General features: G+C 38.1%; 1 protein-coding gene across 5 annotated transcripts in view; it reads left to right on the top strand.

The window, feature by feature from the left end:
* axin1 (axin 1) overlaps positions 1 to 14,911 on the top strand; it is a 39,620-nt gene that overhangs the window by 1,702 nt on the left and 23,007 nt on the right. For 2 of the 5 annotated variants that reach the window (XM_067616314.1, XM_067616309.1), the window contains exons 2-4: positions 1,329 to 1,463; positions 1,859 to 2,040; positions 7,311 to 7,496. The gene's annotated coding sequence lies outside the window, so the exon portion shown is untranslated. Of the gene's footprint in view, positions 1 to 1,126; positions 1,464 to 1,858; positions 2,041 to 7,310; positions 7,497 to 11,432; positions 11,763 to 14,911 lie in introns of those variants that run through there. The other 3 variants (XM_067616310.1, XM_067616313.1, XM_067616311.1) reach the window with 3 other exon arrangements.

The raw sequence follows: 14,911 nt of genomic DNA, 5'->3' as shown, positions 1-14,911 counted from the left end.
GTGCAGCAGAATACTCCTGTGCCCTGAAATCTGAGAATATTTATTTTTTTGTCGAACAGACACACCTTTTTTTGCATAGAGCTTGCTCTTTTGCTATGTAAACAAGAGTAAAACTCTTGCAAGCAAGAGCAAGCCTCTTCTGGCTGCTTTATATTTTTGTTAGCATTGTAGCTTAGTCAAGTTAGCTTCAAGCTGATGAAGACATCTTTATTGCAGTGTTTCCTTATAATCTGGACCTGCATCTGCATGAATAGCCACTGGTATCATGTAGACTGTCATTTTAAAGCTGGGATGGAGCATAAATCCTTATTATATCCCTCTTTGTTGATGTCACTAATTAAGCTGAGGACACAGCAGACAAAATGAATGGAAAAATCTTCAGTACAAAATGGTCAGCTGTAATTTAATGTAGGCCTATTATGAGCAAAAAACTAAAATAAACTAAAAATACTAAAACACTAAAGTACATTGTTACAAATATTCCAACACAACTAATAAGGAACATTGACCACTGGGTTTCACAGATCATAACATGACATTATCAGTCACATCCAAACTAGCCTGCTAGATTAGCTCTTCAGCTAGCCCATCTGCACAGTCCAATTGAAATCACTCTCGATCAGATACATTTTTATGAATTTCTGTCTTAGAGATTCATTGAATTGTCTACATACATTTATAATTGCATTTGAAATAATTATCTTAGTTGTAAAGTGCTCTGTTGTGGCACCTTGTAAGAAGAAATGTCAGCATTTTCAATTGAAATTTAAAGTTTCAGTCACAGCTTTTATTGAGTATTTCTAAAGTGTATATGATGATGTAAATTATTCTGTATTGAGGATTAAAATGACCTTTTCCACCTGTCTTACCATTGAAGAGGCTTTACACCAGGCTGTGAACTGAACATGCAGTGCTGATGAACTGGACACCAGGCAAAACAATCATTTTCTATGTTAAGATCTTGCTGGAAAATGAGAGAAAACAATGATTATAGCAAATACAAAACTGTGTTAATAGACTATTTTAAAAAATGTATGAGACTGTACAATTATGCATAATGGATACATTATGCGCATGTTATCCTTCTGGATAACACAACATACACTCAGTTTTGTTTTTGTTTTTTTTTGGGGGGGGGGATCATTTAAGTCACAATTTTTTTGGAGAGATTATCCCTTTCAAAACTTGCTGTTCATCCTATGATATCTTGTGATCTCTCTCCCGCTATTCTCTCGCAACTGAGCAACTTGCTCTATTTTGTAAAAATACTGTATTTACTCTATTTCAAGGTGTAGAAATAAAATGTGTTTAAATATATCACAATCCAGGCAAATGCAAGTGGCAGCCAACACAGCGGGTCTTTGCTGGTGCAGTGTGAGGAGAAAATTGGTCATTGTGAGAAGGGTATGCTGGATCTGACCCTGGCTACAACCAGACATGCGAGTGTGAAATCCAGTTGAAAGGTAAGCAGCTGATAAAGCTACATCACAAAGGCAATATCATCTCTCCCCCTCTCTCCCCAAATTTTCTTTTCACCCATCTCTCTCCCCCTTTCTTTGCATTCATCTGCTCATTAACTGGGCTATTTTCACAACTTCATACAGCCGAATGATTGTAAGATTTAATAAAATATCACCTCGTGATGCAGCTGATTGAAAATCCCAGAGTGCTGAAATATGTCATTTCTAAGAAACTGATTTGATTTTACACAACACTGTTTAATTTATGTTTCTCTTTCTTTCTGTAGCTTAATGTGTACGAAGCAATTAGGTGCACATCACTCATGTCTGTTGGGTCTGTTACCATAGCTACAATACGATAGTGCAGACAATCATCTGGTCCTTGTTTCCTCCAATAGGGTCGCACGGCTGAAGCTGCAATATACAGTAAAGATGCTCATCTTTCAGCAACACACTAGTAAGAATCCGAAACAGGTTCATGAGTATGAGAAAGTATTGCAGAGTGGCAGGCAGGGGACTGCGCCCAGTCATGGCGGACCACAGAAACAAGATCCGACGAGCCACACAGCAGGAGAGGAAGGTGAGAGCATCTACCATTTTGAAATTCAACTCCTCTTATTGTTCGTTGAAAGAGTTTGGCGGAACAAAACAGTGACAGTAAACAAGATACGTCTTATAATTCAGCATTTAAACGCAAAAAGGGACCAGGATGAACAAAAAGGAGGTATCACTTAAAACGCATCAGATGGACGAAAGCAGACAGAAAGACTCTGCGTATACTTATAAATGTAGTCTGAAGCTGTTCAGGTCAAATTTAGTTTCAAGTGGTGTGATCAAAGAAATCCAGCTGAGCTCTTGCTGAAAAGGAAACGCTCCTTTTACGTTACATATGATAGAACAACTGGAAATGGGGAAAAGTTATCAAAACAGTTTTTTCGGTTCAAATGTTCAGAATTTATTGTACATGAAATCAGAATTGTGAAAGTAAATGTACAGATGTGTCCTCAATCAAAGAGCGCTTCAAATCCCATTAGTCAGAACATCTGAGGAAAAAGATACGTTCAGGGACTATCATGGAGGAGCTTTGAGGCCAGGCTTGTTGAAATCAAAGGCCTGAGAGCTGAAATAATTTTCTGTCCTTATCATTCTGAGGAAAATAAATGTGGTCAGTAAATGTTCGGCTTGGAAAAGGACAACAGCCAATGCAGCATGTTCAAGCTGCCCCCCTACTGGGCGGCCCATGAGCCTGTCGATATGGTGGTTTGATGTTGGATGGAAAATAAGAACCCCCCACAACAAACAGAGAGAGGGCTGGAACAGAGAGACTGGAACAGAGGAAGAGAGGGTAGAAAGGGAAGAACCATCGACAGATGGACTCTGTTGTGATTAAAGATGGCGGCAGTCTTTACTGCAGACTACGAAGGACTATACTCGATCCATAGAAAAGCGGTGGGAGTAGTCTACGATTCAGCACAACAAAACCGAAAACCACACAGAAAGGTAAACCAGCAGGTATGATGTCTGCTTTTGAATCTCTGAGGATGAGAACTGCTGTTTCCAGTAACTTTCCATTGTACTGTTTATCGGTCTATTATGTCTGTCATCGTTTTTCATGTCAGTGCCACACTGGTTTTGTTGTGTCCTCCTCCTCATCAAAAGCAAAGCAGATCATTTGATTTGACCGTTGAATGTGCATCCCATGACCAGACTACTGAAGACCACGACAGACTGGACGCTTAAATTAATTTGAATTTCTTCAAGCCAGCGGATGTCTGACAATGTACTTTCACCATTTGGTACATGGTTACGGATTTATGTCTTTGGTATTATGTCACCGTAGGAAATATGGGCCTTTTTTTAATAAGATTGTTTTCTTTCTTGTGGGGAATATGGTGCTTTATGAGCTAGAATATCCGGCAAAATAAACTCAAGTCTGCAAATTGCTCAATCCTCTGTGCCTAATCCACTCCAAGGCTTGTTAGTCATGATATATTCAGCCTGGACAAAGGACATCAGCAGGACTCCAGAATACATTTTCTGACAGTCTTTTGATATTACTCTTTGGATAATGTTCAAAACTTAAAACAAACATGAAATACCTTTAATATTCCTGCCACACTTTCATTTAAACCCTCTTATCTAAATAACTCTTTTAATCATGTCAACGATTTTGAGTGTCTCGATTTAATACATAACCCTGTCTATGTTTTCAATCTTTAGTTTCGAGGGCTTTAAAACATGATATCTTGTTTGTTGTTAATTTTTTAACTTTAAGTGAATTATCTGAATACAACCAGTTTGAAAAATAGAAATCTCTATTGTGTGCTCTTAGAATGGGAGCATTCACGTAAACGTCTTAATGGGCTTTTGTTCATCAGAGAGTCTTCAGCAGAGATAAGCCTATTTCAGCCAAGGCCTACAAGGGAGTCTAAATCCACACTGACAGGTGGAACAAAAGACAACTGAAAGCACTGAATTGGGAAACATGAATTTGTCCTCTGGTAACACTTAAGTGCAGCAGGATGTTCAAGAATGTGAAAATATATTTAAATGTCAGATTAATTCTTAACAGATAAATTCTTAACACATCTGAAATCCTCCTTTTTTTAAGAGCAATGATCATCGTGACTCTTAACAAGCTTTTACAAACTGGTAAATTACAATTTTTCTCTAATCAGAAATGAGTATCAGCAATCAGTGAACACAATAATGATTAATTGCAGGCTTTTAACAACTACATTTCTTTATCAATTTTGGCACAAAATACAGTTTTTACACAAGATTTGCTGATTTTAGTAGTACATAGGTCTGGTTCATACACTCCTTACACCTCAGAGCTGAACAGAAACATCTTCTATTGTTCCTCCATGTGCAGAGCAGCTCCACTGGGCCAGTCGCTGAAGGGCGTCTTGTTTGTAGTTGCTGAGGAATAGAAGACTATTTTTCATACACCTTCCCCACCCAGCCGTTTCCACCAGTTCAAGGGATTCAGTTTGCAAACCCTCAGGTCACAAGTTTTCTGCTCATGACTGAAACCTTTCATTACTGCGGCTCGCTGTAAAAATGTTTGTAGAGGTAGTTTTTGGATGGTGTGCCAATGGAAGTCAGAATGCATTATCATCTGATATTGTGATACAAGGGGAAAATTCTGTCCATTCTGTTTTTTAGTTTTTATGGCGCAGTTAAATCTTTATATAATTGATTAATGCACTTTCAAAAATGACCATAAATTATTTTATTTCAGTTATTCTTATATTTCTGTCACATTGGCAGTCATATATATATATACACACAGTGGTGGAAAGAAACTAAGTACATTTACTCAAGTAGGGTACTTAACTACAACTTCGAGGTATTTGTACTTTACTTGAGTATTTCCATTTGATGCTACTTTATTCTTCAACTCCACTACATTTCAGAGGGAAATATTGTACTTTCTACTCCACTACAGACTCCACTAGATTTTTTAGTTTAACTGTTGTTTAAATTGATGCTCTTTTCTTTTAAAAAATGTGTTATGCACCTTATGTGAAAGGTGGTATATAAAGTGTGCACTTAAACATAATATAATATGATGCAGTATATATGCTATTACTATTAATCTACCCAAAGTATCTAAAATTGGCTCCACATCAATAAACTACATTTGTTAGTGATTGAAACAAACAATATAATATACTATAATAACATAACACAGTCTGCATAAGGAGTACTTTGCTTTTGATATTTAGTACATTTTGCTGATAATACTTCTGTACTTTTACTTAAATAACACTTTCAATTCAGGACATTTACTTGTAATTGAGTATTTTTAGATGACACTATTTATACCTTCCCATTCACTTGAATGAGAAAATGTGTCCAAACTTTTGACTGGTACTGTATATGTTATAAATGTATGCTAACTGTATCAGATTTTTACTTGCTGCTGTAGGATACTCAGGTCACAGTTGTTTCTATAATGAAGAAGTTGTACAGGATATGAGAATCCTAGTAGATTGGTGATGTAAAAGGTGTCATGCACAGTGTCCACAATATCACCAATTTGAGCCTCCCAGTGACATGTATGAAAAGCCTAACCAGGGACAGGGGTCGCAAATTAGCCTTGGCTAGAAATCCTATTTCAATACATCTGTTTCATGTTATTTTAACCTGTTACAATGTTTTTTTTGCATCGTCCCTGACAAATAAATTAATTTAAAAAAAAAAAAAAAAAAAAAAATATCATTCCCTCTGGGGTAACGATCAAAAAGAAAAAAGGAAATACGTCAGTCAGTTTGGTCTAATTTTGGAAAAAACTAAAGAAAACAAACATTGGGTGCAGCTTTTAAGTAGCAATTCAGTAGCTGCCCAGTAGGGACAGAGAAAGTCATTAGAAGAGATAAAAGATATGCATATACATGAATAAAGAGTGCTATAAAGATGTAATTCCACCAACTTGTATATACACTAGGCTATGTGTGTTTTCTGGTGTACATGGGTACATCATCAGTGATCTAACTTTGAACCACTGTGTGTGCAAAATCTATCAACATCAGATGCTGCTTTTGACTGATAATTCAAACAAGTTCACAGCTTGTGTCCATGTAATGTGCATACTTGTGTTTTGAGGCTGTATTTACAGTTATAGTGTTCATGGTCGATCTCTTTTGATTCACAACAGCTCATCTTCACGGACTCCCTCCCACCTCTTCACCAGTACTCATCCATGTGGTCGTTTTTTGTTTTCATCAATGCCGTCCTTCATTTAATCATCCCAGTTTCTGATCACTAGCTTTGATATTTAAAACAACTCTTGTGTGGATTCAGCTTTTCCCTAGTTAGCAAAACAGCTGGGATGTGATGGAGAGGCTATATGTGTAAACCTTGTATATGATTTTCCTGTCTGGGCCCTGTCTGGATGACCTTCAGGTAGCTCCCATGCTAAGCCAGGTCTTTGGTTTATGTACTGACAATGAAATCAGCTGTTGAGTGTAAGTTTACATCATAATAAGTTTGGCTGCTGACGCTTAATGGTGGGCCCAGAAAACTGTGGAAGTAATGGATGATTCCTTTCTCAAAGCTCTAAATTTGGAATAGTGAGACTTCATGTGTTGGGTCATATCACATGTAAGTTAAAAGCAGTGGTATTAAGCAGTACAATTTGTCTCCATTAGCAGGTTTTATTGTTTTTAGATTTTTTTGCGTGTTTCTAACAGCACATGGTCAGATGTTGTATAGTTGATGTTGGGAAGTTAGATGACTAAAATGGAGACATAATTACATCTTTCAGAAGTTCACTGATACCATTTCACTTATAATTGCCATTGTAATCAGTAATAAAACGATTTGAACTTGATTTTCAAATTTATATCCCACTATAAACCTCTAGACGCAGGGTTGATTTACAACTTACAAGAAACATTTATACATACAAACGTTCACAAACCTGTTGAGCTGTCTCATACTGTTGCAAAATGTTAAGATAGGGAAAAGGAAATATCTTCAAGTCAGTGAGTCATTACGAAAGTCACTGATAGAAAACCTAATTAGAGGGAACCATGCTGCGTAATCAGTGGTTACTATCAAGATGAAGGTCATAATATGAAAACTCAGTTCGACCCGTATTACTGGTATCATGATGAAGCTTTAGCCTCAGATAAAGTTGACTTTCAGAGAGAGAGAAATAGAGTTTACAGACAATTTTGGTCACATCATTTTTTTTTTTTAAATAAATCTTAATTTAAATATCTATTTTTTTCCCATGAGAATCAGCTTAAACAGTACAAACATTAAATCATATTTCTTAATATCCCCTGATTTTTTCTCTGCTATGTATAAAGAAGATTAAAAATATTTCTTCTGTTTTAGGAACAAATGGATGGAAAAGACAAACTATTATGGCGACATTCTGCTTTTGCCAGGCCTTTCCATTTCATGGGGGTGAGAGGGATGTTACCATTACTGCAGCCCAACGTGTTAAATAACCGCGCAATGGATTCCTCATTAAATGGACGTACTGCTGGAGGACGCACAAGGAAGGCATTCAAACTCAAGGTAAAACATGCTGATTCACTTGTAGATCAGCATATGTTCATTATCTTCATTTGAACCATCTATTTAAAAAATGCAAGCATATGTGCATACACACAAGCACAGATAGACAAAACATTTCTCTTGTTTTTGCAGAACAATGCAGGTTTATCCTTAGCTTCCAACCCCTTTGCCAGGGAAAGACATAACTTCCTTCTTTATCATTTGCAACCACACAACTGGGTTGTTGATGGTGACATAGTGGCACCCAGTTTGAGTCAAAATGAATGTTCACAGTCTGGGAGAAGGACTGTTTTATCAGATAATACACTTTGCTTTCTGAGTACCAATCAAATACATGCCCAACTTGTGCTGTGCCATCAGTTGTAGTAACCCTGTTGTAATGGGATAATTATTAATATTGTAGGAACTATTTCTAAATGTTCTGTTCCTTGACCTGTAGGTTATTTTTTTCTTCACAATAAAATAGGCTACTTTTAGGCAGTTTCACCCACCCTGAAGTAAAACTGCTAAAACCATCAGTACTTTTATGCTTTGTGTGTTTTTGCAGTAAGTTACTGGTATGTACAAATCATGAACAGATGAGTTTATCTGCAGACAAGTAGTGGCGTCGACCACATTGGTGGCAGAGAGAAAGGTTCAGGTCCTCAGTTCAAAGGCTGTAATATCCAAACATTCCTCTTAAATCAGGCTGTATAGTGTGTAAAATCAATTTTTTAGAAATCGACATGGGAGTGTGAATAAATCTGTGTCATGTCTGTAAGTCATGGGGGATAATGTGATAAATTTTATAAGACTGTCACATTTTCATCTGAGGCTCTGAAACATTTCTTAGTGGAAGAAAATCAAAGTTTGACTTCTGTGTCGTGACAGCTGATCGACAGCATCAAAAGACTGAAATGATGTTGGAAAATGACAAATGGTGCTATAAAGAAAAAAAACTCTGTATCTGAGTTTCAGGATGCTTAAATTGTAGCTACCCATAATCAATTTTGCCCTGAGGAAGCTGAAGTCTTTTCAAACTTTTATGTTACTGGCATACATATTGCAAGCACTGTGTATAGCACACACTTTTAACAGGTTTCTAGGTCTAAGCAGGCAATTCAGGTGATATGATGAGACGGAGTGTGAAACATACATTCCTGTTCTTTCTGGTGCTCTCAAATGGTTTGATCTAATTACATAATCAAATTTGTTTCTGTTTTATGGTGTTCCACCAGCCTTTCATCTTAGGCTCAGTAAAACCGTGTGACTGCTCAGTGATTGCCAGGTATGAAAGCATAGAAATTTATGACAGCCGCTTTTGCTACGTTTGGTATCGCCTTTAGACTGTAAAGTCATAAAGTCATGACATGATCAAGTGTATCTAACGTAGCAAAATGTTCTGTTGAATTGAAACCGTGGTGCATTAAATGTCTAGTTGCAAAGCTGCAGTACTAGTTGCAACTACGTATAAGGGCAACTATTTTTATTAATAGTTTTAGTCATTTTTCAAGCAAAATGTGAAGATTTGATGCTTCTCTTATATCTTATATGTATGACAGCAAGCTGATCAAATAAAAAAATAATCAGCAGATTAGTTGATAATGAATTGCAGCCATTTGCCAGTGTCTGGTAGATATGTCAAATGAATTGGACCATTGAAAAGGCCATTGTAAGATGTAAATAGTAGAAACCAGACATGAAATCCAGTGTTTTCACATTTGTAGTCTAGACATATCAATTACTATAAGTAGGTTCTTACAGTCACTATGCATGTAATGATAGAGACATGGAAGCTAAATTAACTATTGAACTGGGGAACTATTGGCCATCATGTGTTGATGGACACATAACCCATAAACTCTGGTATCATTCTCAAGTTTACTCTTCTGTCAGCTGCTAGAGTGCCAATTCTTGGTGGTAAAACTGGACATTTATGACTTTACAGGTTGACCAAGGCTGCCTGAATGCACCGTTTAGCAGGAAATGTAAAACTTGTGCCATGGTAAGCTGATTTAACTGATTAAAGCACATTCAACTGAAGTAACCCATGTAAACTAATCAGTTAAGTCATCTGGTGCAGTCTTCTGCTGGAATGAAAACCTGCAGACTTTCTGCCTCCATTGCACGTAGCTATCCAACCTGCTCTATTAAGAGTAGTAAATATGCACTTTAAATGTTTTATCTGAAAGTACTCCTGACATGGGGAACACTTATTTGCTTGCTCTGTAGAGGTTAACTGTAGTATTGTTTTTGCACTAGTAGCCATGACAGATATAACCTTCTTCAAAGGGTTACTACACCTATTTTACATATGAAGTTCAGTGTACTGATTATCAGGAGTACTACTGAGTCTGTGGAAACAGATGTGTACTGTATTCTCTGGCTCTAGTGGGAGCTTTCAAAAGTCTGAAAAAAAGAACATTGGGCTTGGAGACAAATTTGCAAATTCATAATGGAAAGGTTGCATTACAAACTGGGGCATGGTTTTTCAGAGACATGAGCATTTACCAGTCAGGAGAAGTCAAATGAGAGGCACTATGGAGTTGAATTATGGGAACTGTAGGATCCAGTTTATTAGGGATTATAAATCAGGACCACTTGGCCTCTGCTGCATCTATTTTTGATAATCCTTTTTTTTTTTGTTTTTGTTAATATATGACTTGCAAGCAACCCAAAGTTTATTGAGGATCGCTGGAGTCTACCTTTAATGTTACGTGGGCTATAAGTCAGACATGATCAACAATGTAATTTGCATTAGTAAACCTATGGGGCAAACATATTCATCATTTACACACAGCATATAATACACACACAAGTATGCCTATACTTAAATACTTAATTGTTATCCACATTTAAAGGACCAGTGTGTAAGATTTAGTGGCATCTAGTGGTGAAGTTGCAAATTGCAACAAACTGAATACCCCTCTCCTCCATGGATGTATAAAGAGAACTAAATACAACATTGGAGATGGGGCCCTGTTCATTCCTATGAAAGTTGCTCAGTGGTGCATGAAGCCAAAAAAAGTCACCTCCCGCTGTAAAAAAATTACCTGGATGAAAACATACTGACACACTCTATGGAGCATGCTCACTAGAGACTTCCGCTGGCTGAGACGGCTAACTTCTGGTTTAGCCCTCTGGCTAACATGAATGGGGATAAAACAATTAAATCGTGCGGCTCTTCTAGACTTTCGAAATGTGATTGGACCGAATGGATCACATTCTGATAGTGAAACGAGTCATTTTGCAGCGGTTGTGATGCTCAAAAAAATGTATCCGCTGATTTACAAATGTCTCTTTCATAATGTAAGTAAATTGGGCCAGTATGCATCACATGACGTTGTAATTACACAGATTGGCCGCTATGTCAAATTTGCTTCAAAGCCTGGTGCTGTTCCTGTATCCAATTCTTTTTATACATCCATGCTCCCCTCCCCTTCCAAGGGAATAGGAGAACCTAAGGTGGCAGCGACACTCACAAAAAACACAAAAGACCCTCTCTAGAACCAGTGTTTGGTTTGTCTGTTCTGGGCTACTGTAGAAACATGGTGGTGCAACATGGTGGCATCCATGGAAGGGGACCCGCTCCCTATGTAGATATAAAGGGCTCATTCTAAGGTAACAAAAGCACAAAACAATTCTTATTTTCAGGTGATTATACACTAATTAAAACATACTTATGAATATTACATTCCATGTATGTCAAGTCTGTTCCACTAGATGCCACTAAATCTTACACAGGTGGTCCTTGAATACTCATACTGATATATTCAGATGAGTAAGTTGAAGGTTGATTTCCTCCCCCCAATAGAGGTTATTGGTTTGGATTTGGAAAGGCCAGCCAATAAGTCATACTAATTTTTTTTTTTTGTTTTGGTTGTAAGGTGTCAGATATTTTTTTTAATGATCAGCCACATTTATTTCTGTAGTTAATTATATATTTTTTTTTCAAAGGAAGTGGATACTCCAACCTCTTTTTCTTGATACTGTATGCATGTTAATTCTTGAGCTAGAGGGAAAGAGAGAAACCCAGTGAAGCACATGTAGCAAAGCCAAACACTGGTAATGTGTGTAGTGAACGGGCGAGGCGCTGTGCATCATCTGCTGTGTAGCCTCAGCTCCGCACAGACAGTGAGAGACAGCCATGGAGAGGTGGAGAGCGGGCTGTCTTCTTTGTTATTTTTAAAGTCCTGCAGTTCGCAACTATGACACAGTTCGCGGTGACTTGTGCCGGCCCAAATGCCCGATGCACTCCAAAGCGGCAAGAAGATTTCCACCGGTGAAGTATATGTCACTTTTTTTTTTTTTTTTTTTTTTTTTCCTCAGACAGCTCAGAGATTGGGATTGCGGTAGTCGGGAGATATGTGCCATCGCTTTGCTGGTTGGAAGTCTATTCGGAAATTGGTGTGGGATTCCCTCTGTGTCCTCTGGCGGTCGGGGAAATGTTTGCGGTCGTCATGTTGTGCGTTCAGCTTAGCAGCTGCTAGCGGAGATAGCGCGGATATTAATAGGTGAATAGTGTGACAAAGTTGTGCACTTGTCGGTCGGCTGCTGAAAGGCCTGGCTCCGTATATATGTGTGTGTGTGTGTGTGTGTGTACACGGAGTTTGTTTCTGGCTCCCCTCCCCCACTCGCCGCTGCTGTTCTGCTCATTCTGGAGAGGCCAAGACATGAATGTGATGAGAGGCTCACTTCAAAGCAGACTACAGTTTTATAGAAAAAAGGGACATTTTCTCGAATTCGGCTCTGACTGCTGAAATAAGCGCGGAAATGTTTCTGTATATTCCCGTCAGGCCACACACACACACACACACACACACACCTGTGACCGCGGAGCCGTGCATTTAAATAGTAATGCGCTAACTGAACACCTGACGTGCCGATACATCATCATTGTGCTTACAAGTAGCGAGATTGACTGCTATTGTCCTTTAGTATTTTAATTAATGCATAGGTGTGAAATGTGCTTGTATTAAAAAAATATTATCATTTTCAGTCCAGCACACCTGGCTTTATGCACATTGCACGTGCTGCTCACACTTCAGGATTGTGCAGAGGAAAAAAAAAAAAAAAGTACTGTTGCCATTTTTGTCTTGACTGGCTTTGTTCAATCAGGAAAATGATTTGTATCTGTATTGGACAAGACAGAGAGTGGGTGTGCCCTGAAGGGAATGTGATAGCAACCAGCACTAATATTTCTTGTGAAATATTGAATACAGCTGGAGTAAGTGTACAACACAGCTGTCAGCCAATATGAAATTATAAACAGAAGTGTTGCGTTCTTAAAATTAAAATTATCTTGCGATTCAAAATTATATGTTAACAAGTGCACGGGGGTAGGGAAGTGATTTAAGATTCAAAATATGATGTAAACTATTGTAGACTGTGTAGAATTTTGTAACGAACCATTTATTCTTACACATCTTGTACTGATTGATCACCATTGTTTTGTCCTCTCCACGAAATGTAAAGGAATTTTCATAATTGCAAGTTTTAGTGTTTGCTGCATGAATGTGTGAATTTTAACAGTCAAAGAAAAACAAACTTTCTTTTTTTCATAGCAGAAATTGGCATTAAAATGTTTACGGACCCTGCTGCTTAAATATAAGCTAGATATAGGCACTCCTTTGTTTTTGCTGTGCAAGAAAGCTCAGGGACAATATATGAGGACCAGGATGTGTCCTTGAACAAGACATTCAATCCCTAAAATCATTAGGCATGCTGTTCTGCAGCTGACCCTGCACTATAACAGGAAGAAAGTGAAATATAAAGAGGGTATGACACAAGGATCAATAAAGTATCATTTTTCTGTACTGACTGAATCAGCTAACAGTAGAGATGACGTAGAGACGTTCAGATGTTGCGTCTTTTGAGCCCACAGATTCAATATTTTCGATGGAAACGCACGACAAGCGCACTCAAGGCCGAAAGTGACGCCGTCGCGGGGCGCATTCGTTGCAACGTGCCTGTTTTTTCAGTTATCCGTGGCGCACTGAGATGGAAAAATCTCAACTTTTTCTAATGCAGCAAGCACACTGCAGGTCATGTGACAAGAATTAGTCAATCAGCTCCACAGGACTTACTTCACCTTTTCCGTCCAAGGATCAGTATTTTGTTCAGGATTGAAGGATGGGGTGCACCCAGACATGGCAAGGTTTTTTTTTTGTCTTCTCCACAGACAAATCGAACAGTAAAGCTACTGTGAGGGATTTATGGTGCTGGAAATCCATTTATCTTTGTTTTGACTTTTTTCTTTGTTAAGTTAGTTTAGTCAGTGAGGCTTACTGCTAATTGGTACAAGTGTCCTCCATCTGTACCCTTCTGTTGCTCAACCCCTCCATGTCTTCCCTGGTCCTTCCCCAAGCCTCCATGCACTTCCTAGTTCTTCTGTTAGTTTTGGTTGCTTAGTAACAGCAGGCGCAACAGTAGTGCAACCTCCCAAGCACCTTGGTTAAAAGGATGACAGCGACACGGCTGGCGTTTTACACACGTTTTTTTTAGACGCAACATCTGAATGTCCCCTTTTTAAGGCTGCTTAATTATCGAGTTCATACTGTAAACCCCAAGTGAATTCATCACTGCGATGATACACTAATACTGATTTGGATGAAGGTAGAATAGCTGGGTGATGCGATGACATGCTTATGCATATAAATCAGTAGGATATTACCACACACTACATTAACACCACATCATATTCATACTACTGCCAAGTAGAAGGCTGTCTCCAGGGCCAGACAGCACTGTAGCCACGACTCTTGGCCTGGATTACCACAACACTGCCACATAACTCTGAACGTGACTCAGTGTTGAACAATTATAAACAATCACACCACATTAGAAGCCTAATGACCTCACTTTTCAATTACCATGCAGAATCTGTCCACAGATCAAGTGTGTGAAATTTTTTCAGCTTATTCTGGCAGTTTAAAACGTGCGATTTCATCACACTTTCCACAGTTTTTCGAGCGTATTGGTTTATTAATTTAAATGCGCAGAACGTGATCCATGTAAAGGTTAACCATGAACTGCTTTCTGGCTATGGAGTGTCACGGTAGCTTGTCTCTCATTTACAAATCCTCTGGATTTAATGCAGAATTGGCATCAATTTTAATGTTCAGCTGGAAACCGGCCTCATGGTTTTTCATGAAAATCAAATAAAAATGCAAACAGTGCAGAATTTAAAAATAGGTAGTAGTCCTCTGCTAACCAAGCGTATGGCACATAATCATCTGACCATTTATCAACACAAGATCTGTTACTATGAATTCACTAGTAGTTGGTGTCAGTTGTTTGCTGCATAGATTTTTTTTGCCATTAATTAAAGAATGAGTGTTAAACTATGTTATATTAGGGCTCTGTAAAGGCCAGTAAAAGTCTACTTTTCAATGATTTGATGAAGCTGCGTCTCATTATATATTTTTCCTACTTGC

This window comes from Thunnus thynnus, chromosome 17, assembly GCF_963924715.1.
Source record: "Thunnus thynnus chromosome 17, fThuThy2.1, whole genome shotgun sequence".
In the NCBI taxonomy this organism is placed as follows: domain Eukaryota; kingdom Metazoa; phylum Chordata; class Actinopteri; order Scombriformes; family Scombridae; genus Thunnus; species Thunnus thynnus.
Note: the sequence above shows the minus strand (reverse complement) of the source record. Positions and strands in the feature narration are given on the sequence as shown.